At 38.6% G+C, this 26463-nt stretch overlaps 1 non-coding gene across 1 annotated transcript; it reads right to left on the bottom strand.

The window, feature by feature from the left end:
* Positions 1 to 1622: 1622 nt before the first annotated feature.
* Positions 1623 to 1730, bottom strand: LOC112761737 (small nucleolar RNA R71). The gene has a single exon (XR_003182117.1). It is a non-coding gene; the product is annotated as a small nucleolar RNA R71 (small nucleolar RNA).
* Between the last annotated feature and the right edge of the window lie 24733 nt (positions 1731 to 26463).

Below are 26463 nucleotides of genomic sequence, written 5' to 3'. Positions count from 1 at the left end.
TTTCAAAATTATGTTCTTGATGTTCATCTTGACATTCATAGTGTTCTTGGTGTTCATCTTGACATTCATAGCATTCTTGCATGCATCACATGTTTTGATCTAAAAATTTCATGCATTGCATAATTTTCATGTTTTTCATAAAAATTTTTAAAAATAAAAAAAAATATCTTTCCTTTTTTTTTCTCTCATCAAATTCGAAAATTTGGATTGACTTTTTCAAAAATTTTTAAAATCAAGTTGTTTCTTATGAGTCAAATCAAATTTTCAATTTGAAAATCTTATCTTTTTCAAAATCTTTTTCAAAATTCAAAATCTTTTTCAAAATTCATGGTTATTTTCGAAAATTCCAAAAAAATAATTTTCAAAAACCTTTTTCTTATTTTATATCATAATTTTCGAAAATAACATAATCAATTAATGTTTTGATTCAAAAATTTGAAGTTTGTTACTTGCTTGTTAAGAAAAGATTCAAACTTTAAGTTCTAGAATCATATCTTATGATTTCTTATGAATCAAGTCATTAATTGTGATTTTAAAAATCAAATCTTTCTCAAAAACTAATTTCTATCATATCTTTTCAAAAATATCTTCTTATCTTATCTTTTTCAAAATTTGATTTCAAAATATCTTTTCTAACTTCCCAACTTCTTATCTTTTCAAATTTGTTTCAACTAACTAACTAACTTTTTGTTTGTTTCTTAACTTTTTCAAAACTACCTAACTAACTCTCTCTCTCTAATTTTCGAAAATATCTTCCCTCTTTTTCAAAAATTTCTTTTTTTTTACTAATTATTTTTATTTTTTATATAAAAAAAAAATTTCGAAAAAAATACTAACCTTTTTCAAAAATCACTAACTCTTTTTCAAAAATTGTTTTCGAAAATTCACTTCCCCCTCTCATCTTCTTCTATTTGTTTATTGATATACTAACATCTTTCCTTCAACTCTCCAAAAATCCGAACCCCCTCTCTCTCTGAGTTCAGATTCTCTTCCCTTCTTTTCTTCTACTAACACAAGGATCCCTATACTGTGGTATAAAGGATCCATATTATTATTACTATTTTTTCTGTGCCATCTTCTTTGTCATATGAGCAGGAGCAAGGACAAGAACATTCTTGCTAAAGCAGATCCAGAACCTGAAAGGACTCTGAAGAAAAAAATTAAGAGAAGCTAAAATACAACAGTCCAGAGAAAACCTTTCAGAAATTTTCGAACAGGAAGAGGAGATGGCAGCCGAAAATAATAGTAATGTAAGGAAGATGCTTGGTGACTTTACTGCACCTAATTCCAATTTACATGGAAGAAGCATCTCCATTCCTGCCATTGGAGCAAACAACTTTGAGCTGAAACCTCAATTAGTTTCTCTGATGCAGCAGAACTGCAAGTTTCATGGACTTCCATCTGAAGATCCTTTTCAGTTCTTAACTGAATTCTTGCAGATATGTGATACTGTTAAGACTAATGGAATAGATCCCGAAGTCTACAGGCTCATGCTTTTCCCCTTTGCTGTAAGAGACAGAGCTAGATTGTGGTTGGATTCACAACCCAAAGACAGCCTGAACTCTTGGGATAAGCTGGTCACGGCTTTCTTAGCCAAGTACTTTCCTCCTCAAAAGCTGAGCAAGCTTAGAGCTGATGTTCAAACCTTCAGACAGAAAGAAGGTGAATCCCTCTATGAAGCTTGGGAAAGATACAAACAGTTGACCAAAAAGTGTCCGTCTGACATGCTTTCAGAATGGACCATCCTGGATATATTCTATGATGGTTTATCTGAGCTATCAAAGATGTCACTGGACACTTCTGCAGGTGGATCCATTCACCTAAAGAAAACGCCTGCAGAAGCTCAAGAACTCATTGACATGGTTTCTAATAACCAGTTCATGTACACTTCTGAAAGGAATCCTGTGAGTAATGGGACGCCTATGAAGAAGGGAGTTCTTGAAGTTGATACTCTGAATGCCATATTGGCTCAGAATAAAATATTGACTCAGCAAGTTAATATGATTTCTCAGAGTCTGAATGGAATGCAAGCTGCATCCAACAGTACTCAAGAGGCTTCTTCTGAAGAAGAAGCTTATGATCCTGAGAACCCTGCAATAGCAGAGGTAAATTACTTAGGTGAACCTTATGGAAACACCTATAACTCAACATGGAAAAATCATCCAAATTTCTCATGGAAGGATCAAAAGCCCCAACAAGGCTTTAATAATGGTGGAAGAAACAGGTTTAACAATAATAAACCTTTTCCATCATCAACTCAGCAACAGACAGAGAACTCTGAACAAAATGCTTCTAATTTAGCAAATCTAGTCTCTGATCTATCTAAGGCCACTGTAAGTTTCATGAATGAAACAAGGTCTTCCATTAGAAATCTGGAAGCACAAGTGGGCCAGCTGAGTAAAAGGATCACTGAAATCCCTCCTAGTACTCTCCCAAGCAATACAGAAGAGAATCCAAAAGGAGAGTGCAAGGCCATTGACATAAGCGCTATGGCCGAACCTGTGAGGAGAGGAGATGACGTGAATCCCAAGGAGGAAGACCTCCTGGGACGTCCAGTGGTCAATAAGGAGCTTCCCTCTGAGGAACCAAAGGACTCTGGGGCCCATCTAGAGACCATAGAGATTCCATTGAACCTCCTTATGCCCTTCATGAGCTCTGACGAGTATTCCTCTTCTGAAGAGAATGAGGATGTTACTGAAGAGCAAACTGCCAAGTTTCTTGGTGCAATCATGAAGCTGAATGCCAAATTGTTTGGCATTGATGCTTGGGAAGTTGAACCTCCCTTTTTCATCAATGAACTAAGTGATCTGGATCAACTGACATTGCCTCAGAAGAGACAGGATCCTGGAAAGTTCATAATACCCTGTACCATAGGCACCATGATCTTTAAGGCCCTGTGTGACCTTGGTTCAGGAATAAACCTCATGCCCCTCTCTGTAATAGAGAAACTGGGAATCTATGGGGTGCAAGCTACTAAAATCTCATCAGAAATGGCAGACAGCTCAAGAAAACAGGCTTATGGACAAGTAGAAGATGTATTAGTAAAGGTTGAGGGCCTTTACATACCTACTGATTTCATAGTCCTGGATACTGGAAAGGAAGAGGATGAATCCATCATCCTAGGAAGACCTTTCCTGGCCACAGCAAGAGCTGTGATAGATGTTGACAGAGGTGAAATAGTCCTTCAATGGAATGAGGACTCCTCCCTTGTGTTTACAACTCAAGGATCTCTCTCTGCAACCATGGAGAGGAAGCAGAAAAAGCTTCTCTCAGAGCAGAGTCAACCAGAGCCCCCACAGTCAAACTCTAAGTTTGGTGTTGGGAGGCCACAACCAAACTCTAAGTTTGGTGTTGAACTCCCATATCCAAACTCTAAGTTTGGTGTTGGAGAGTCTCAACAAAGCTCTGCACACCTATAAGGCTCCACGAGAGCTCACTGTCAAGCTATTGACATTAAAGAAGCGCTTGTTGGGAGGCAACCCAATGTTTATTTATCTAACTATATTTTTCTTAGTTATATGTCTTTATAGGTTCATGATCATGAGGAGTCACAAAATAAATATAAAAATTGAAAACGAAATCAAAAACAGCAGAAGAAAAATCACACCCTGGAGGAGCATCTGTCTGGCGTTCAAACGCCAGAACAGAGCATAGTTCTGGCGCTGAACGCCCAGAATAGGAGCATCCTGGCGCTGAACGCCCAGAACAAGCATGGTTCTGGCGTTCAACGCCAGAAATGGCAGCAAATGGGCGTTGAACGCCCAAAATGGGCACCAACCTGGCGCTGAACGCCCAGAGTTGTGTGCAAGGGCATTTTACATGCCTAAATTGGTGCAGGGATGTAAATGCCTTGACACCTCAGGATCTGTGGACCCCACAGGATCATCTCAGGATCTGTGGACTCCACAGGACCCCCACCTACCTCATCATCTCTCTTTCCATTCATGATCCTCCCTTCTGTTTTCCATTTACCATTCACATTCATACACCCACTACCTTCAAAATTCAACATCTCTCTCCCACCCAATCCCACCCATATGGCCGAATACACACAGCCATCCATCTCCTCCATATCTTCTTCTTCTTCTATTCTTTCTTCTTTTGCTCGAGGGCGAGCAACATTCTAAGTTTGGTGTGATAAAAGCATAGCTTTTTTGTTTTTTCCATAACCATTGATGGCACCTAAGGCCAGAGAAACCTCTAGAAAGAGGAAAGGGAAGACAAAAGCTTCCATCAAGGGTCTATAGCTCAGTGGTAGAACATTTGACTGCAAATCAAGAGATCCCTGAGATACCTCAGGGGATACATTTTCTTCCACACAATTATTGGAAGCAACTAAGGGTGGAACATCAAGAGCACTCCATCATCCTTCATGAAATCAGAGAAGATCTAAAAGCAATGAAGGAGGAGCAGCAAAGACAAGGAAGAGACATAGAAGAGCTCAAGGACATCATTGGTTCCTCAAGAAGGAAACGCCACCATCACTAAGGTGGATTCATTCCTTGTTCTTATTTCTTCTGTTTTTCGTTTTCTATGATATGTGCTTATCTATGTTTGTGTCTTCATTACATGATCATTAGTAGTTAGTAACTTTGCCTTAAAGTTATGAATGTCCTATGAATCCATCACCTCTCTTAAATGAAAAATGTTTTAATTCAAAAGAACAAGAAGTACATGAGTTTCGAATTTATCCTTGAACTTAGTTTAATTATATTAATGTGGTGACAATGCTTCTTATTTTCTGAATGCATGCTTGAATAGTGCATATGTCTTTTGAAGTTGTTGTTTAAGAATGTTAAATATGTTGGCTCTTGAAAGAATGATGACTAGGAGACATGTTATTTGATAATCTGAAAAATCATAAAAATGATTCTTGAAGCAAGAAAAAGCAGCAAAGAACAAAGCTTGCAGAAAAAACAAAAAAAAAAATAGGCAAAAAAAAAATATATAGAAAGAAAAAGAAAAAGCAAGCAGAAAAAGCCAAAGCTCTTAAAACCAAGAGGCAAGAGCAAAAAAAAAAAGCCAATAACCCTTAAAACCAAAAGGCAAGGGTAAATAAAAAGGATCCCAAGGCTTTGAGCATCAGTGAATAGGAGGGCCTAAAGGAATAAAATCCTGGCCTAAGCGGCTAAACCAAGCTGTCCCTAACCATGTGCTTGTGGCGTGTAGGTGTCAAGTGAAAACTTGAGACTGAGCGGTTAAAGTCAAGGTCCAAAGCAAAAAAAGAGTGTGCTTAAGAACCCTGGACACCTCTAATTGGAGACTTTAGCAAAGCTGAGTCAGAATCTGAAAAGGTTCACCCAATTATGTGTCTGTGGCATTTATGTATCCGGTGGTAATACTGGAAAACAAAGTGCTTAGGGCCACGGCCAAGACTCATAGAGAAGCTGTGTTCAAGAATCATCATACTGAACTAGGAGAGTCAATAACACTATTCGAAATCTGAAGTTCCTATAGATGCCAATCATTCTGAACCTCAATGGATAAAGTGAGATGCCAAAACTATTCAAGAGGCAAAAAGCTATAAGTCCCGCTCATATGATTGAAGCTCTGTTTTATTGATAGTTTGGAATTTATAGTATATTCTATTCTTTTTATCCTATTTTGATTTTCAGTTGCTTGGGGACAAGCAACAATTTAAGTTTGGTGTTGTGATGAGCGGATAATTTATACGCTTTTTGACATTGTTTTTAATATGTTTTTAGTAGGATCTAGTTACTTTTAGGGATGTTTTTAATAGATTTTGTGTTAAATTCACATATCGGGACTTTACTATGAGTTTGTGTGTTTTTCTGTGATTTCAGGTATTTTCTGGCTGAAATTGAGGGACTTGAGCAGAAATCAGATTCAGAGGTTGAAGAAGGACTGCTGATGCTGTTGGATTCTGACCTCCCTGCACTCAAAGTGGATTTTCTGGAGCTACAGAACTCGAAATGGCGTGCTTCCAATTGCGTTGGAAAGTAGACATCCAGGGCTTTCCAGCAATATATAATAGTCCATACTTTGGCCAAGGATAGACGACGTAAACGGGCGTTCAACGCCAGCTTTCTACCCAAATCTGGCGTCCAGCGCCAGAAAAGGAGCCAAAACCAGAGTTGAACGCCCAAACTGGCACAAAAACTAGCGTTCAACTCCACAAATGGCCTCTGCACGTGGAACACTTAAGCTCAGCCCAAACACACACCAAGTGGGCCCCGAAAGTGGATTTATACATCAATTACTTACTCATGTAAACCCTAGTAGCTAGTTTATTATAAATAGGACCTCTTACTATTGTATTAGGCATCTTTGGACGCCTGGTTCTTAGATCAGAGGGGCTGGCCATCTCGGCCATAACTGGACCTATCACTTATGTATTTTCAACGGTAGAGTTTCTACACTCCATAGATTAAGGTGTGGAGCTCTGCTGTTCCTCAAAGATTAATGCAAAGTACTTATGTTTTCTATTCAATTCTTCTTATTTCGCTTCTAAGATATCCATTCGCACCCAATAACGTGATGAAGGTGATGATTATGTGTGACGCTCATCACCATCTCTCCTACGAACACGTGTCTGACAAACACCTCCGTTCTACATGAAATAAAGCTAGAATGAGTATCTCTTAGATCTCCTAACCAGAATCTTCGTGGCGTAAGCTAGAATGATGGCGGCATTCAAGAGAATCCGGAAGGTCTAAACCTTGTCTGTGGTATTCCGAGTAGGATTCAATGATTGAATGACTGTGATGAGCTCCGAACTCACGATTGCAGGGCGTTAGTGACAGACGCAAAAGGATAGTAAATCCTATTCTAGCATGATCGAGAACCGACAGATGAATAGCCGTGCCGTGACAGGGTGCGTGAGCATATTATTCAATGAGAGAAAAAGATGAAGCCATTGACAAGGGTGATGCCTCCAGACGATTAGCCGTGCCGTGACAGGGCATTGGATCATTTTCCCGTGAGATGACCGAAAGTAGCCATTGACAGTGGTGATGTATCACATAAAGCCAGCCATGGAAAGGAGTAAGACTGATTGGATGAAGATAGTAAGAAAGCAGAGGTTCAGAGGAACGAAAAGCATCTCCATTCGCTTATCTGAAATTCCTACCAATAATTTACATAAGTATCTCTATCACTATTTTATTATTCATTATTCAAAAACCATATCACTGTTTTATATCTGCCTGACTGAGATTTACAAGGTGACCATAGCTTGCTTCATACCAACAATCTCCGTGGGATTCGACCCTTACTCACGTAAGGTATTACTTGGACGACCCAGTGCACTTGCTGGTTAGTTGTATCGAAGTTGTGACAATTATGAATTAAGATCAAAGCACCAAGCTTTGGAGCCATTACCAGGGATTGCTCGAGCCTGGATATCACAATTTCGTGCACCATCCTCCTTGATGATCTCCCTTCTATGACAACTCCCTTCAACTACTCCTTCATCTGCAAAGGTCTCTTCTACCTTCACCTTTAGTGCCTCCTCTAGCTCCTTATGAAGTATGGATTCGCGAAGATGATCCTCTCTCTCTTGTTCCATGTCAATAGCATCATTAGGATCATGTTGCTCTTGGATTAATGGATGTGGGTGCTCTTCCATGGGGGTGGTGATGGGATGGGTGGATCATTATGTGGTTGAGGTGGAAGTGCACTGGAGCTTAAGGGTTGAATATTGGAAGTAGAGGGTTGGTCCATGCGGGATATAAGATTTTGGAGTTTAGAGGTGAGACTAATGAGAGAGGTAAGTGTGTTCTCTATGGAGGTTTGGGGTTGATAGGAGGGTTCATTATTCTGGAGAAAAGGCTCATAACACGGAGGTGGTTCTTCTTGGTAAGGGCATGGAGATGGTGAATATTAAAGTGGTGGTTCTTGGAAGTAGTTGGATTGGAATTGGGGTAGTTCTAGATATGGGTCATATGGCTCATAAGGTGATTGGTATGGTGGATGATGATAAGGGTCATATGAAGGTGAATGGTGGAAAGGGGATTGTGAGTGTGGTGGTTCAAAGTTATGTTGGGGAGGGGGTTCATAGACGTATGGTGGTGGTTGTTGATAATCAAAAGAGTGCTCACCATAGCCGTTATCTTGGTATGCCTCTTGGAAGGGCTCTTGGTCATAGTATGCTAGTGGAGGTTGTTGCCAAGAGGGTTGATCAAATCCTTGTGGCTCCTCCCATCCTTGGTTGTCCCATCCTTGATGCATGTTCTCATTGTAATCTCCTCTCCTTGCAACATAATTCTAACCAGACTCATAGCCAAAGGGGTGAGAGTTCATAGTAGCTAAAAAAATAAGAATAAAAACTAATATAAAATAAATTAATGAAAATAAACTACTAAAACTAGAAACACTGACAACAATATAAGATAAAAATTTGAAAAAGGTGTAAATTTTGAAGAGGTTTGATTTTTAAAATTTTAAATTTAAATTTTGAATTTTGGAATTTAAATATTGGAATTTGAAATTTTGATTTTGAAATAAGATAAGATAAGATTTTGAAAAAGATATGATTTTTGAAAAAGATTTGAATTTTGAAATTTAAAACTAAGATAAGATAAGATAAAAAATTTTAAAATAAAAATCTGATTTTTTTTTAATTTCCGAAAAAAAATCAATTAAAATAAAGAGAAAAGATATTTTTGAATTTAATGAGAAAAGAGAAAAACAATAAAATGACACCAAACTTAAAATTTTTAGATCAAAACGAAGAAAACAACCAAGAACAACTTGAAGGTCAAGATGAACACGAAGAACAACTTGAAGATCAAGAAAGAACAAGGAACATTATTTTTGAAAATTTTAATAACTAAATAAAAGCCAATAACCTCTTAATTTATGAAAAAGCAAAAATAAAAACAAAAATAAAAACAAATAAACAAGCAAAAAGCAAATATTTACAATAACCAATAATAAGGAACACGTTTGCAATTCCCCGGCAACGGCGCCATTTTGACGAGAGGACTTTTGACGGTTTAGAATTTCATAAATAAGTTGCGTTGCAAGTATAGTTTCTAAACCAACAAGAATCCTTTCGTACAAAGGATTGTTTGTCACTAAAGCAAACCCAATAAAAATAATAAACCGAAGTATTTAAACCTCGGGTCGTCTTCTCAAGGAATTGCAGAGAAGTGTGATTTATTATTGGTTATGGAAAAGGTAGAATTTTTTGGGTTTTTGAAATAAGGAACAAGTAATTTAAATGACAAGAAAAATAAATTAATAATTAAGAAAACTCTCGACAAGATATGAAAACTGGACGTCCTATCCTAGTTATCCTTATCATTTATGATGAGAATTGGATTTTGCTCCCACCTTATTAACCTCTAACTATGAAGGTAAGTTAAGTGGATAAATCAATTTGATTCCTGGTGCACGAATTGTGAATCACACTTTTCACAACGCGTACCACTAACCAGCAAGTGCACTGGGTCATCCAAGTAATACCTTACGTGAGTAAGGGTCGAATCCCACGGAGATTGTTAGTTTGAAGTAATCTATGGTTATCTTGTAATTCTTAGTCAGGAAGTCAATTATATTTATCAGTTGAATTGCGAATAAACAAGAGAGCATGGATTAAAGGTTACTTGTTGTGCAGTAATGGAGAATATGTTGGAGTTTTGGAGATGCTTTGTGTTCTGAATCTCTGCTTTCCTCTGTCTTCTGATTCATGCATGCACGTCCTCCTATGGCAAGCTGTGTGTTGGTGGATCACCGTTGTCAATGGCTACTATCCATCCTTCCAGTGAAAATGGTCCAGGTGCGCTATCACCGCACGGCTAATCATCTGCAGGTTCTCAATCGTACCGGAATAGGATTTATTATCCTTTTGCGTCTATCACTACGCCCAGCACTCACGAGTTTGAAGCACGTTACAGTCATTCAATCCCAGAGTCCTATTCGGAATACCACAGACAAGGTTTAGACTTTCCGGACTCTCATGAATGCCGCCATCAATCTAGCTTATACCACGAAGATTCTGATTAAGAGATCTAAGAGATACTCATTCAATCTAAAGTAGAACGGAAGTGGTTGTCAGGCACGCGTTCATAGGGAATGATGATGATTGTCACGTTCATCACATTCAGGTTGAAGTGCGAATGAATATTTTAGATAGGAACACGCATGTTGAATGGAAAACAGAAATACTTGCATTAATTCATCGAGACACAGCAGAGCTCCTCACCCCCAACAATGGAGTTTAGAGACTCATGCCGTCAGAGAATACAAAGTTCAGATCTAAAATGTCATGAGATTCAAAATAAGTCTCTAAAAGTTGTTTAAATACTAAACTAGTAGCCTAGGTTTACAAAAAATGAGTAAACTATGATGGATGGTGCAGAGATCCACTTCTAGGGCCCACTTGGTGTGTGCTGGGGCTGAGACTTAAGCAATTCACGTGCATAAGGCTGTTTTGGGCGTTCAACGCCAGGTTTGGATCCATTTCTGGCGTTGAACTCCAACTTTTGATCCTTTTCTGGCGCTGAACGCCAGAATTGGGCAGAAAACTGGCGTTGAATGCCAGTTTACGTCATCTATCCTTGAGCAAAGTATAGACTATTATATATTTCTGGAAAGCCCTGGATGTCTACTTTCCAACGCAATTGGAAGCACGCCATTTCGAGTTCTGTAGCTCCAGAAAATTCACTTTGAGTGCAGGGAGGTCAGAATCCAACAGCATCAGCAGTCCTTTTTCAGCCTGAATCAGATTTTTGCTCAGCTCCCTCAATTTCAGCCAGAAAAATACCTGAAATTACAGAAAAACACAAAACTCATATTAAAGTCCAGAAATATGAATTTTTCCTAAAAACTAATGAAAATAAACTAAAAACTAACTAAAACATACTAAAAACTATATGAAATTAACCCCAAAAAGCGTATAAAATATCCGCTCATCACAACACCAAACTTAAACTGTTGCTTATCCTCAAGCAACTAGACAAATAAAATAGAAGACTAATAGGTTGAGAAGCAATAATATCTCAGAGTTTTTGAGTGAAGCTCAGATTCTAATTAGATGAGCGGGACTAGTAGCTTTTTGCTTCCGAACTGTTTTGGCATCTCACTTTATCCATTGAAGCTCAGAGTGATTGGCATCTATAAGAACTTAGAATCCAGATAGTGTTATTGATTCTCCTATTTTAGTATGATGATTTTTGAACACAGCTATTTCATGAGTCTTGGCCGTGGCCCTAAGCACTTTGTTTTCCAGTATTACCACCGGATACATAAATGCCACAGACACATAATTGGATGAACCCTTTGGATTGTGACTCAGCTTTGCTAAAGTCCCCAATTAGAGGTGTCCAGAGTTCTTAAGCACACTCTTCTTTCTACTTTGGACCTTGACTTTAACCGCTCAGTCTCAAGTTTTCACTTGACACCTTCACGCCACAAGCACATGGTTAGGGACAGCTTGATTTAGCCGCTTAGGCCAGGATTTTATTCCCTTAGGCCCTCCTATCCACTGATGCTCAAAGCCTTGGGATCCTTTTTATTACCCTTGCCTTTTGGTTTTAAGGGCTATTGGCTTTTTCTGCTTGCTCTCTTTCTCTCTCTCTTTTTTTTTTGCTGCTTTTTCTTGCTTCAAGAATCATTTTTATGATTTTTCAGATTATCAATAACATGTCTCATGTTCATCATTCTTTCAAGAGCCAACATATTTAACAGTCTTAAACAACAAATTCAAAAGACATATGCATTGTTCAAGCATTCATTCAGAAGACAAAAAGCATTGCCACCACATGTAACTAATTAGAATTTCTTTTATTAAAACTCGAAATTTTATTGCCTCTTATTCAAAAGATCTACTATTTTATTCATGTTTGTTGATGATGAGAAAAATAAACTATAGCTTAATTGGAGATAAAATCAAAATAGATACTAATTACTACTATATGACTCCTAAGGTAACTTCTATAATGACACTATCACAGAGTTAAAGCAGAAATTGGAATTTAACAACCTTAGTTATGGGAAATGGGTGTTCCTCGGATCTTTGGGGTGTTTGGTCCTTCAAGAGATAACTTCTGGCGCTTCAAGTCCCTCAAGTCACGCCCTTGCTCCTCTTGTTCTTTAAACATATAGGTGAGAATTTGACTGTGCTCCTTCTGTTCTTTTATTATTTGTTCTATAGCTTCCCGTATCTTGGTAACAGACATCTCAAGATACTCCCAGTATTCAGATTGAGGGATTTCTGGGAGAGATTCCTGTGTTTTCTTCTTGGTGGGATCATCCTGTGCTTGTTGTTTTTCCATTGATGCTTTGGTGATTGATTTCTCAACTGAGATATACTCAGTTATTCCCATCCTTACCCCAGCGTCCTTGCAGAGCAGAGAAATCACGTTTGGATAAGCCAACCTGGCTTCTTTAGAATTTTTGTTAGCAATTTTGTAGAGTTCAACTGAGATCAGCTGATGAACTTCCACTTCTTTTCCCATCATGATGCAATGGATCATCACTGCTCTTTTAACTGTGACTTCAGAACGGTTGCTAGTAGGCAACAGAGAATGCCCAATGAAGTCCAGCCATCCTCTGGCGATTGGTTTGAGATCTTCTCTCTTGAGTTGATTTGGGACACCCTTTGTGTTGGTGGTCCACTGGCTCCAGGGATACATATGTCCTCTAGAATCTTATCCAGGCCCTTGTCTGTTCTCATCATTCTCCTGTTGAAGGAGTCTGGATCATCTTTCAGCTGAGGTAGCTTTAAGATCTCTCTGATCTTGTCAGGGGTGTGATGCACATAAACTAGTTATGCTACGATTTAGGAAATTGCACGATCGGCAAAATTCCTTCCGGCAAGTGCACCGGTTATCGTTGTCAAGTAAAAACTCACAATAGAGTGAGGTCGAATCCCACAAGGATTGGTTGATTGAGCAATTCGGATTAGAAGTGTGTTCTAGTTGAGCGGAATCAAGATTTGAGATGAGAATTGCGGAATGTAAAATTGGCGGGAAAAGTAAATGACAAGAAAATTAAATGGCTGAATCTTAAATTGCATGAATTAAAGAGCAGAATGTAAATTGCTGAAATTGAAAGGGAATGGGGGTGATTGCAAGAATTGAATTGCAGAATGTAAAGAGAAAGTGGAAATCAGAAATGGGGAATTCATTGGGTTCAGGAGATATTGAAATCTCCGAATCAAAACATGTATATCTCTTCCTCAACCAATGCATTCATTGAATTTTGCTTGGCAATCTTATATGATTGGATCCCAATTCCTTGGCTCACCAATACTCTCTAAAAACAAACAAATTCCCAATCCCTTGGTTTAAATGTTCATAAGAAGAGATGATGCTTGATCACTGATTATACCACACAATTTCATGAACCACAATTTGGTAGGATTACATGTCACAATATCCATCCAAACCCCAATCCAATCCACTGTGAGAAAGCTTCTCTAGCATGAATCCTCCATTCCTTTCCCAAGGCTCCGAAGGATTCCAAGTATGAGTAGTCTCTTTCCCAAGACAACTACTCAATGGAATTAGATCGAGAAGCTTTCTAACAAAATTCAAGAGAAAAGATTGAAGAAGAAGATAAACTATTATTGATTCATTGAATTACAATAGAGCTCCCTAACCCAATGAAAGGGGGTTTAGTGAATCATAGCTCTGAATTCAATTACAAAGAAAAAGAAACTAGCTAAAAGAAAAAGTAAAAGTAATCCCCCTCAGGGGCTGGATTCCCCTTCAATCCCCCTCAGGGGCTGGATTCCCCTTCAATCCCCCCTCTCTAATGCAAAAACTAAGGCCTTTAAATAGGCTCCCTAAATTACAAAATGAAAATGAAATTCAAAGCAAATTACAATCAAATGAAAATAAACTATTCTAGATGATTCTTGTGGCCTTGATTTGGTGTTGTTGATGGGCCTTGCTTGCTTGAAGGGCTGAGTGACATAATTGATCCAAAAAGGATAATGATCCATTAAACTACACTCAAATGTTGCACCCCCTTTCTTGAGTCGTCACTTTGTTCTCTTGTCAACCTTGCCAATTTGATGCCAAATATAGACTATTATACCTCGTTGGAAAGCTATGGATGTCAGCTTTCTAACGCAACTAGAAGCACCTCAATTGGATCTCTACAACTCGAGTTATACTCCATGGAAGGTGAAGAGGTCAGCTGGCCTGATTGCATGTTGGTACTATGCTCTTCTATGCACATTACGGGGCTGTTTTCTCCCTCAATTTTTAGTATCCACCATGCATGCCATATATGCTTGGAAAGCTCTAGATGTCTTCTTTCCAATGCATTTTGAATCACCTCATTTGGAGTTTTGTAGCTCAAGTTATTTATGTTTGAAGAAGGCATGGTCAAGCTGTTCCATATAACACGTTTAAGCTTCAGTTTAAGGTTAAACTGAAGCTTAAACGTGGATAAAGGAAGGGCAGCCCTGGAGGTCGAACACGTTTAACCTCCAGTTTGAGGTCAAACTGGAGGTTAAACGTGGAAGCTTAGAATGGTAGCCCTGGAGGTGTCGAACACGTTTAACCTCCAGTTTGAGGTCAAACTGGAGGTTAAACGTGGAACTCCTTCCTGAGTGGCATTATTATTCTGGCGTTTAACCTCCAGTTTGAGGTCAAACTGGAGGTTAAACGTGGAAATGCTTCTTTGGTGAGACCTTCCATTCTGGCGTTTAACCTCCAGTTTGAGGTCAAACTGGAGGTTAAACTTCATTTCCAGCATTTCTTATCCTTCATGATTTTTGGCGTTTAAGCTCCAGTTTAGGCTTAAACTGGAACTTAAACTCCACATGTGATATTCAAGCTTCCTTTATTGATTTTGTTGCTTCCTTGCTTAGCCTCTTCTTCCCTGAAATCATCCAAACAATTGCATCAAAGTCTTGCAAAATTTCATGAGAAATCTTCCATTCATAGCATTCAAGTAATATAACTAAAACTCATGGAATTTGCATCAAAATCTTCATGTTTGAATGATTTAAGACAAGCATGACTATTTGGCCCAAATGATTACTTAAGGCTCAAGAAAATGCATAAAACAACTAAAAATAACAAAAAAATGCTAGTGAAACTAGCCTAAGATGCCTTGGCATCAGGGTGGTATGAACAATCTTTCCGCTGACCATGGTCCGATATTCATAGAAAGCAGTTCCAGATAGTTTTTGCTTGTCAGTCTGCCACATATTAGCATAGAACTCCTAGATCATATTCCTTCCCACTTTCGTTTCAGGATTAGCTAGGACTTCCCAGTTCCTGATTCGAATTTGCTCCTGGATCTCCGGATATTCATCTTCTTTCAGATCAAATCTAACTTCCGGGATCACTGATCTCAGACCCATTATTTTGTTATAATGGTCTGAATGTTCTTTAGATAAGAACTTCCCTTGATTCCAAAGTGGTTTTGGAACGCTCTCTTTCTTGCCTCTTGGAGTGGGTTGTTTTCCTTTAGGAGCCATGATCTTAGTGATCGCGGATAAACACACCAAACTTAGAGGTTTGGTTGTCCTCAAGCAAAAGAAAAGAAAGGAGAGGGAAAGAAGGAGAGCTAGGTGCAATTGTTGATGGGAGGGGAGGGAGGCCGAACTCAATTTTAAAGGAAGGGAGGGTGGGTTTTCGAAAAAAGAGATAAAGATATGATAAAAAGATTGATTTGGAAAAGATAAGATAGAAGATATGATAAGAGAGGATATAGTTTAAAATTGAAAAGATATGAGAGATTTTTGAAAAAGATAAATCTAGATTTTGAAAAAGATAATGTGGAGATTTTGAAAAAGATATTAGTTGGAAAAAATTAGATTTGTTTTGAAAATAGGATTTGAAAAGAGTTGGATTGAATTTGCAAAGAGGCTTGGTGCTTATGGATTAAGATACATTTGATATTTTTAAAGTAGGATTTTTAGAAATTAGGGATTTTAGAAATCAGGGTTCTTAACATGTTTATGCAAGAAATCATGAATTGAAGTATGAAAATCAAGATTAGAATGAAAAAATATGAAGAAAAATGAGTTTGCCTCCTCCCTGCCATCCTGGCGTTTGAACGCCCAAACACTGCCTGTTTTGGGCGTTCAACGCCCAAATGCTGATCTCCTGGGCGTTCAACGCCCAGTTGTTCCCCTTTTCTGGTGTTGAACGCCAGATTGCTACCCTTACTGGCGTTCAGCGCCCACTGGCTGCCCCTTTTGGGCGCTGAACGCCCAAAATAGGCTCTTACTGGCGTTTTCTTGCCAGTGAGCTCTTTTTCTCTATTTTGTTTGCAAATTCCTTCTGTAACCCTGTGAACTTATGCAATTGATTCTTTACCTTGTCATCCATGAACTCTATATAAACAAACAAAAATAAAAATAGAAATAGGGCAAAATTCTTAGAGGATTGATGCCCCATGGCTGGGTTGCCTCCCTGCAAGCGCTTCTTTATTGTCTTTAGCTGGACCTTGCTGAGCTTTTAGTCTAGCTTCAGCCTTGAGCACTCTTGCTCAATGTTGCCTTCAAGATAATGTTTGATTCTCTGTCCATTGACAATGAACCTCTTATCAGAATCACTATCTTGAAGCTCCACATAACCATATGGTGATACACTTGTAATCACGTATGGTCCCCTCCACCGGGATTTCAATTTCCCGGGGAATAGCCTGAGTCTAGAGTTGAACAGCAGAACCTTCTGTCCTGGCTCAAAGATTCTAGATGACAGCTTTCTTTCATGCCACTTTTTTTATTTCTCTTTATAAAGCTTGGCATTTTCGAAAGCCTTGAATCTGAATTCCTCTAGCTCATTTAGCTGGAGCAATCTTTTTTCTCCAGCTAATTTGGCATCAAAGTTTAGGAATCTGGTTGTCCAGTAGGCTTTATGTTCCAGTTCCACGGGCAGGTGACATGCCTTACCATACACAAGTTGGTATAGAGAGGTCCCTATAGGGGTCTTGAATGCTGTTCTGTAAGCCCACAGAGCATCATCCAAGCTCCGTGCCCAATCCTTTCTACGGGTACTTACTGTCTGTTCTAGGATTCTCTTTAATTCTCTGTTAGAGACTTCAGCTTGCTCATTAGTTTGTGGATGATATGGAGTAGCCACCTTATGGCGAATTCCATACCGAACCATGGCAGAGTAAAGCTGTTTATTGCAGAAGTGAGTGCCCCCATCACTGATTAGTACTCTAGGGACACCAAACCTGCTAAAGATATGTTTCTGGAGGAACTTCAGCACTGTTTTAGTATCATTGGTGGGTGTGGCAATGGCCTCAACCCATTTTGATACATAGTCAACTGCCACCAGAATATAAGTGTTTGAGTATGATGGTGGGAAAGGTCCCATGAAATCAATTCCCCATACGTCAAACAACTCAATTTCCATGATTCCTTGTTGAGGCATGGCGTAACCATGAGGCAGATTACCGGCTCTTTAGCAACTGTCACAGTTACGTACAAACTCTCGGGAATCTTTATAGAGTGTGGGCCAATAGAAGCCACATTGGAGGACCTTGGTGGCTGTTCGCTCACCTCCGAAATGTCCTCCATATTGAGATCCATGGCAATGCCACAGGATCCTCTGTGCTTCTTCTCTAGGCACACACCTACGGATTATTCCGTCTGCACATCTCTTAAAGAGATAAGGTTCATCCCACAAGTAGTACTTTGCATCAGTAATTAATTTCTTCTTTTGTATCATGTTGTACTCCTTGGGTATGAACCTTGCAGCTTTATAGTTTGCAATATCGGCAAACCATGGTGTTTCCTGAATGGTAAATAAATGCTCATCCGGAAAAGTCTCAGAGATCTCAAGAGAGAGGAGGGGCGTCCCTTCTACTGGCTCTATCCGGGACAGATGATCAGCCACTTGGTTCTCTGTCCCTTTTCTGTCTCTTATTTCTATATCAAACTCTTGCAGAAGCAACACCCATCTGATGAGCCTGGGTTTTGAATCCTGCTTTGTGAGTAGATATTTAAGAGCAGCATGGTCAGTATACACAATCACTTTTGATCCTACTAAGTATGATCTGAACTTGTCAATGGCGTAAACCACTGCAAGTAATTCTTTTTCTGTGGTTGTGTAATTTTTCTGGGCATCATTTAAAACGCGACTAGCGTAATAAATGACATGCAGAAGCTTGTCATGCCTCTGTCCCAGTACTGCACCAATGGCGTGATCACTGGCGTCACACATTAGCTCAAATGGTAATGTCCAGTCTGGTGCAGAAATAACTGGTGCTGTGACCAGCTTAGCTTTCAGCGTTTCAAACGCCTGCAGGCACTCTGTGTCAAACACAAATGGCGTGTCAACAGCTAGCAGATTGCTTAGAGGTTTTGCGATTTTTGAAAAATCCTTTATAAACCTTCTATAGAATCCTGCATGCCCCAGAAAGCTTCTGATTGCCTTAACGTTGGCAGGTGGTGGTAATTTTTCAATTACCTCTATTTTTGCTTGATCCACCTCTATTCCCTTGTTAGAGATTTTATGCCCAAGGACAATCCCCTCAGTCACCATGAAGTGACATTTTTCCCAGTTTAAAACTAGGTTGGTCTCTTGGCATCTCTTCAGAACAAGTTTTAGGTGATCAAGACAGGAGCTGAATGAGTCTCCATATACTGAGAAGTCATCCATGAAGACTTCCAGAAATTTTTCCACCATGTCAGAGAAAATAGAGAGCATGCATCTCTGGAAGGTTGCAGGCGCATTACACAGCCCGAATGGCATCCTTCTATAAGCAAACACTCCAGATGGACATGTGAATGCCGTTTTCTCTTGATCCTGGGGATCTACTGCAGTCTGGTTATAACCTGAGTAGCCATCCAAAAAGCAGTAATAATCATGACCTGCCAGTCTTTCTAGCATCTGGTCTATGAATGGTAAAGGAAAATGATCCTTTCTGGTGGCTGTATTGAGTCTTCTGTAGTCAATACACATGCGCCACCCTGTGACTGTTCTTGTAGGAACCAGTTCATTTTTTTCATTATGAATCACTGTCATGCCTCCCTTTTTTGGGACGACTTGGACAGGGCTCACCCAGGGGCTATCAGAAATAGGATAAATAATCCCAGCCTCTAGTAGTTTGGTGACCTCTTTCTACACCACTTCTTTCATGGCTGGATTTAGTCGCCTCTGTGGTTGAACCACTGGTTTAGCATTATCCTCCAATAAAATTTTGTGCATGCATCTAGCTGGGCTTATGCCCTTAAGGTCACCTATGGACCACCCAAGAGCTGTCTTGTGTGTCCTTAACACTTGAATAAGTGCTTCCTCTTCCTGTGAATTTAAAGCAGAGCTTATGATCACTGGAAAAGTGTCACCTTCTCCCAGAAATGCATATTTCAAGGATGGTGGTAATGGCTTGAGCTCGGGTTTAGGAGGTTTTTCCTCTTCCAGAAGAAGTTTCAGAGGCTCTTTCATGTCCTCTGAATCCTCCAAATCAGGCTGAACATCTTTAAAGATGTCTTCCAACTCTGATTCGAGACTCTCAGCCATGTTGATCTCTTCTACCAAGGAGTCAATAAGATCAACTTTCATGCAGTCTGTTGATGTGTCTGGATGCTGCATGGCTTTGACAGCGTTCAACTTAAACTCATCATCATTGACTCTCAGGGTTATTTCCCCCTGTTGGACATCAATGAGAGTTCGTCCAGTTGCTAGGAAGGGTCTTCCTAGAATGAGAGTAGCATTCTTGTGCTCCTCCATTTCCAGCACTACAAAGTCAGTGGGAAAGGCGAATGGCCCAACTCTGACAATCATGTCTTCAATCACGCCTGATGGGTATTTAGTGGAACCATCAGCGAGTTGGAGACATATCCGGGGTGGTTTAACTTCTTCAGTTAAGCCAAGCTTTCTGATAGTGGATGCAGGTATTAGGTTGATGCTTGCCCCAAGATCGCATAAAGCTGTCTTGGTTCATTGACCTTCTAGTATGCATGGTATCAGAAAACTCCCAAGGTCTTTAAGCTTTTCAGGAAAGCTTTTCAGAATGACTGCACTGCATTCTTCAGTGAGGAGAACTCTTTCTGTTTCTCTCCAATCCTTTTTATGACTCAAGATCTCTTTCAAGAACTTGGCATAAGAAGGTATTTGCTCAAGTGCCTCTGCAAATGGAATCTTTATTTCAAGAGTCCTGAGATAATCTGCAAAGCGAGCAAATTGCTTATCCTGCTCTTCTTTCTGGAGTTTTTGAGGATAAGGTATCCTGGCTTTATATTCTTCAACCTTAGTTGCTGTAGGGTTATTACCTACAGAAGTGGTTGAAGAAGCCTTTTTAGAGGGGTTGTTATCAACATTTGTGTGTGTCTGATCCCTCACTGGCAATTGAGTGCCAGAGTTAAAAGCTGGAGTGACGTTAGATGCCAACTCCTTGTCTGTTCCTGGCGCCTGAATGCCAAAATTGTGCCCATTTTGGGCGTTCAGCGCCAGATCTTGCCCATTTTGGGCGTTCAACGCTAGATCCTTGCCTATTTCTGGCATTGAACGCCAGTCCTGCCTTGTTTCTGGCGTTGAACGCCAGTCCTGAGCATGGTCTGGGCGTTCAGCTCCAGCCTTCCACCAAATTTCTGGCGTTTTAGTTCCAGAATTACTTTTCCCTGGGCTCTTACTGTCCTCAGGTGAATTTTGGGTGGTTTGCTCATTTCTTAGCTTTTTGCTGCCTTGAGGTGGGGTATTTAATGTTTTCCCACTTCTTAATTGAACTGCTTGGCATTCTTCTGTTATTTGCCTTGACAGCTGTTGCTTTGTTTGCTTAAACTGTTCTTCCATATGTATATTAGCCATCCTTGTCTCCTATAGTATATCTTTGAATTCGGCTAACTGCTTTGTTAGAAAGTCCAATTGCTGATTGAATTCAGCAGCTTGTTCTACAGGACTGAGTTCAGCAGTTACTGTCTTAACCTCTTCTTTCATGGAAGGGTCACTGCTTAAGTACAGATGCTGATTCCTGGCAACTGTATCAATGAGCTCTTGAGCCTCTTCAATTGTCTTTCTCATGTGGATAGATCCACCAGCTGAGTAATCTAGAGACATCTGAGCTCCTTCTGCAAGCCCATAGTAGAAGATGTCTAACTGAACCCACTCTGAAAACATTTTAGATGGGCATTTTCGTAGCATCTCTCTGTCTCTCTCCCAGGCATCATAAAGAGATTCATTATCTCCTTGTTTAAAGCCTTGGATGTCCAGCCTTAGCTGTGTCATCCGTTTTGGGGGAAAGTATTGATTCAGGAATTTTTCTGTCAGCTGTTTCCATGTCCTTATGCTGACCTTAGGTTGGTTATTCAACCACCTCTTAGCTTGATCTTTTACAGCAAATGGAAACAGTAATAGTCTGTAGACATCCTGATCTATTTTTTTATCATGTACTGTGTCAGCAATCTGTAGAAACTGTGCCAGAAACTCTGTAGGTTCTTCCTGTGGAAGACCGGAATACTGGCAATTTTGCTGCACCATGATAATGAGCTGAGGATTCAACTCAAAGCTATTGACTCCAATGGAGGGTATGCAGATGCTACTCCCATATGAAGCAGTAGAGGGGTTAGAATATGACCCCAGAGTCCTCCTGGACTGTTCATTTCCGCTTAGGTCCATGATGGAGAAAGGGAGATGATGTAAAATAGAGAAAATATATTTTTTTTTGAAAATAACATAAAGATTAATAAAAATGGGTGAAGATTTTCGAAAAATTGAGGAGAGAGAAAGTGGTTAGGAAGTTTTGAAAAGGATATGATGATTTTTGAAAAAAGGTTTTAAATTTTGGAATAAAAATCTGAATTTTAAAAATAGATTTCGAAAATTTGCTTTTAAAACAAAGAGAAAAGATATTTTTGAATTTAAAGAGGAGAGAAAAAAACAATAAGATAGCACAAGATTTAAAATTTTTAGATCTGATGCTCCTTGTTTTCGAAAATTTTTAAGGAAAAACACTAAGGAACACCAAACTTAAAAATTTTAAGATCCAGACACACGGGAAACTCAAGAACACTTTGAAGATTCACAAGAACACAAGAACACAAAGGAAGAACACCAAACTTAAAATTTTTAGAAAACCAAACTAAAATTTTCGAAAAACACAGAGAAATCAACAAGAAAATACCAAACTTAAAGTTTGGCACAGGTTTTAATAGAAAAATTATTTTTGAAAAAGGTTTTAAGAAGAAAATAAGGATTCTAAAATTTTAACACGACACTAATACGAGACTCTAAACAAAAAGAGAAATTTTTCCTAATCTAAGCAACAAAATAAACCGTTAGTTGTCCAAACACGAACAATCCCCAGCAACGGCGCCAAAAACTTGGTGCACGAATTGTGAATCACACTTTTCACAACGCGTACCACTAACCAGCAAGTGCACTGGGTCATCCAAGTAATACCTTACGTGAGTAAGGGTCGAATCCCATGGAGATTGTTGGTTTGAAGCAATCTATGGTTATCTTGTAATTCTTAGTCAGGAAGTCAATTATATTTATCAGTTGAATTGCGAATAAACAAGAGAGCATGGATTAAAGGTTACTTGTTGTGCAGTAATGGAGAATATGTTGGAATTTTGGAGATGCTTTGTATTCTGAATCTCTGCTTTCCTCTGTCTTCTGATTCATGCATGCACGTCCTCCTATGGCAAGCTGTGTGTTGGTGGATCACTGTTGTCAATGGCTACCATCCATCCTTCCAGTGAAAATGGTCCAGGTGCGCTGTCACCGCACGGCTAATCATCTGCAGGTTCTCAATCGTACCGGAATAGGATTTATTATCCTTTTGCGTCTGTCACTACTCCCAGCACTCACGAGTTTGAAGCACGTTACAGTCATTCAATCCCAGAGTCCTACTCGGAATACCACAGACAAGGTTTAGAATTTCTGGACTCTCATGAATGCCGCCATCAATCTAGCTTATACCACGAAGATTCTGATTAAGAGATCTAAGAGATACTCATTCAATCTAAAGTAGAACGAAAGTGGTTGTCAGGCACGCGTTCATAGGGAATGATGATGATTGTCACGTTCATCACATTCAGGTTGAAGTGCGAATGAATATCTTAGATAGGAACACGCATGTTGAATGGAAAACAGAAATACTTGCATTAATTCATCGAGACACAGCAGAGCTCCTCACCCCCAACAATGGAGTTTAGAGACTCATGCCGTCAGAGAATACAAAGTTCAGATCTAAAATGTCATGAGATTCAAAATAAGTCTCTAAAAGTTGTTTAAATACTAAACTAGTAGCCTAGGTTTACAAGAAATGAGTAAACTATGATGGATGGTGCAGAGATCCACTTCTGGGGCCCACTTGGTGTGTGCTGGGGCTGAGACTTAAGCAATTCACGTGCATAAGGCTGTTTTGGGCGTTCAACGCCAGGTTTGGATCCATTTCTGGCGTTGAACTCCAACTTTTGATCCTTTTTCTGGCGCTGGACGCCAGAATTGGGCAGAGAACTGGCGTTGAATGCCAGTTTACATCGTCTATCCTTGAGCAAAGTATGAACTATTATATATTGCTGGAAAGCCCTGGATTTCTACTTTCCAACGTAATTAAAAGCACGCCATTTCGAGTTCTGTAGCTCCAAAAAATTCACTTTGAGTGCAGGGAGGTCAGAATCCAACAGCATCAGCAGTCCTTTTTCAGCCTGAATCAGATTTTTGCTAAGCTCCCTCAATTTCAGCCAGAAAAATACCTGAAATTACAGAAAAATACACAACTCATAGTAAAGTCCAGAAATATGAATTTTCCTAAAAACTAATGAAAATAAACTAAAAACTAACAAAAACATACTAAAAACTATATGAAATTAACCCCAAAAAGCGTATAAAATATCCGCTCATCAATTCCTCAGATCCTAGTCAATTCCTAAGAAAAGACTAGAGTTATTGGAATTCAAATTAATTAGCAAAGATAACAATTATCAATCACAATGAGTTTGATAACTCAAGTGTCTCCAATTAATCAATTCATCAATTAAAGCCAAGAATATAAAAAGCTAAGTAAAAATCATAAATCTGAAATACCTCAAATTATATTTAATCATAAATTCAAATCTAACATAAAAAGTTCATAAATTAAATTGAGAAAATAAATAAAAGGAACATTAAACCTGGAAATTGAGAAGAAGAAATCCTAAATCCTTTAACAGGAATCCTAATCCTAAATCCTAAGAGAGAGGAGAGAGCCTCTCTCTCTCTAAAACTACATCTAAACCTAAAATTGTGAATTATTAGCTTTTGTTTTATAAATGGATGGACTCCCCCACTTTATAGCCTCTAATCTTATTTTTTGGGCCGAAAACTGGGTCAGAAACAGCCCAGAAATCGCTGTTTGCGAATTCTGTCACGCTGATTTTTGTCACTGCGACGCATCCGCGTGGAGCACGTATTTGCGTCGCCTAGCTATACGACCACTATGGCAAATTAAATATCAAATCGAAGCCCCAAACGTTAGCTTTCCAACGCAACTAGAACCGCATCATTTGGACCTCTGTAGCTCAAGTTATGACTGTTTGAGTGCGAAGAGGTCAGGCTGGACAACTTTAGCAATTTCTTTAACTTCTTGTATTCCTTCCATTTTTGCATACTTCCTTTCCATCCTCTAAGCCATTCGTGCCCTGTAATCCCTGAAATCACTTAACAAGCATATCAAGGCAATCACTGGTAATAAGAGATGATTAAAATACACAAATTAAAGACTCTAGGAAGCAAGTTTTCAATCATAGAACAAATTTTGGGAAGGAATTGTAAAACCATGCAAATAGTATGAATAAGTGGGTAAAGAGTTGATAAAAACCACTCAATTGAGTACAAGATAAACTATGAAATAGTGGTTTATCATAACTCCATTGGTCTTAACAGTGTCACAGATTTACAAGAAGTCAGCCAAGAACTGATGAGGATCTTCCAATGGAAGTCCATGAAACTTGCAATTCTGTTGCATCAGAGAAACTAATTGAGGCTTAAGCTCAAAGTTGTTTGCTCCAATGGCAAGAATAGCGATGCTTCTTCCATAGAAGTTGGAAGTTGGTGCAGTAAAGTCACCAAGCACCTTCCTTGCATTATTGTTGTTGGGTTCGGCCATGGTTGTTTTGTCTGCTTCCTTTTCAAAAATTTCAGTTAAGTCCTCTTCAGAGTATTGTTCTTTAGCTGCTCTTAGCTTCCTCTTTAGAGTCCTTTCATGTTCAGGATCAGCTTCAACCAGAATGCCTTTGTCCTTGTTCCTGCTCATATGAAAGAGAAGCTAACAAAGAAAGCATGGAATCCTCTATGTCACAGTATAGAGATTCCTTGGGGTGTCAGAGGAAAAGAAGAATAGAAGGATGAGGTAGAAGGAGATGAATTCGAACATATAAAGAGGGGAGAGGGTTCAAATTATTAAGAGAGGAGAGGTGTTAGTGATTAAATAGAAAGAGATGGGAGAGGGAATTTTCGAAAATTTTAAATAAAATGAAATTTGAATTCAAAACAATTAGTTAATTAAAAGAAATTTTGAAAAAGATGTTAGTGATTTTCGAAAAAGATAAGAAATAGTAAACTTTTAAAATCAAACAAAAAATTTCAAGTGGTTAATTGAAAAAGATTTGAAAATCAATTTGTGAAAAGATAAGAAGTTAGAAAAAGATTTTGAAATCAAATTTTGAAAAGATATGATTGAAAAAACATTTGTTTGAAAAAGATATGATTGAAAAGATATGAATGAACTTTATTTTGAAAAAGATTTGAAAGATAAATTAAAAAGATTTAATTTTTAAAATTGATGACTTGACTAACAAGAAATTTAAAAGATATGATTCTAAAATTCAAATGTTGAACCTTTCTTAACAAGAAAGTAACAAACTTGAAATTTTTTGAATCAAAACATTAATTGCTAGCAAGGTTTTCGAAAATATTAAGAAGAAAAATGAAAAAAATATGATTGAAAAGATTTGATTTTGAAAGATATGATCTCAAAATTAAAAATTAAAACATGAAAATTTGAAAAAGATTTGAATTGAAAACTAACTTACCTCCCTTGTATCATCCTGGCGTTAAACGCCCAAAATGATACGCATTCTGGCGTTTAACGCCCAAATTACTACCTTTTTGGGCGTTTGACGCCCAGCCAGGTACCCTGGCTGGCGTTTAAATGCCAGATTTCCTTCCTAACTGGGCATTTTGAATGCCCAGCTTTTTCTCTGTGATTCCTCTGCTGTATTTTCTGAATCTTCAATTCTCTGTATTATTGACTTGAAAAGATAAATTTTTGAATTTTTGAATTTTTAATGATGAGAGAGAAAAACAATAAAATGGAATTAAACATGAAAAACTAAGATCAAAACAAATAATGCATGCAAGACACTTTGAATGCCAAGATGAACAACAAGAACACTTTGAAGAACATGATGAACATCAAGAACATATTTTTGAAGATTTTCAAAAAAACAAAGACATGCAAGACACCAAACTTAGATGTTTTCTATACTAGGGACACTAACAATTTGAGAATGCATATGAAAAACAACAAAAGACACAAAACAAGAGAATTTAAAGATTAGAACAAAGAAAATCATCAAGAACAACTTGAAGATCAATG

The sequence above is a fragment of the Arachis hypogaea genome, chromosome 16 (genome assembly GCF_003086295.3).
Source record: "Arachis hypogaea cultivar Tifrunner chromosome 16, arahy.Tifrunner.gnm2.J5K5, whole genome shotgun sequence".
Taxonomy (NCBI): Eukaryota; Viridiplantae; Streptophyta; class Magnoliopsida; order Fabales; family Fabaceae; genus Arachis; species Arachis hypogaea.
This window is presented reverse-complemented; position numbering and strand designations above follow the sequence as displayed.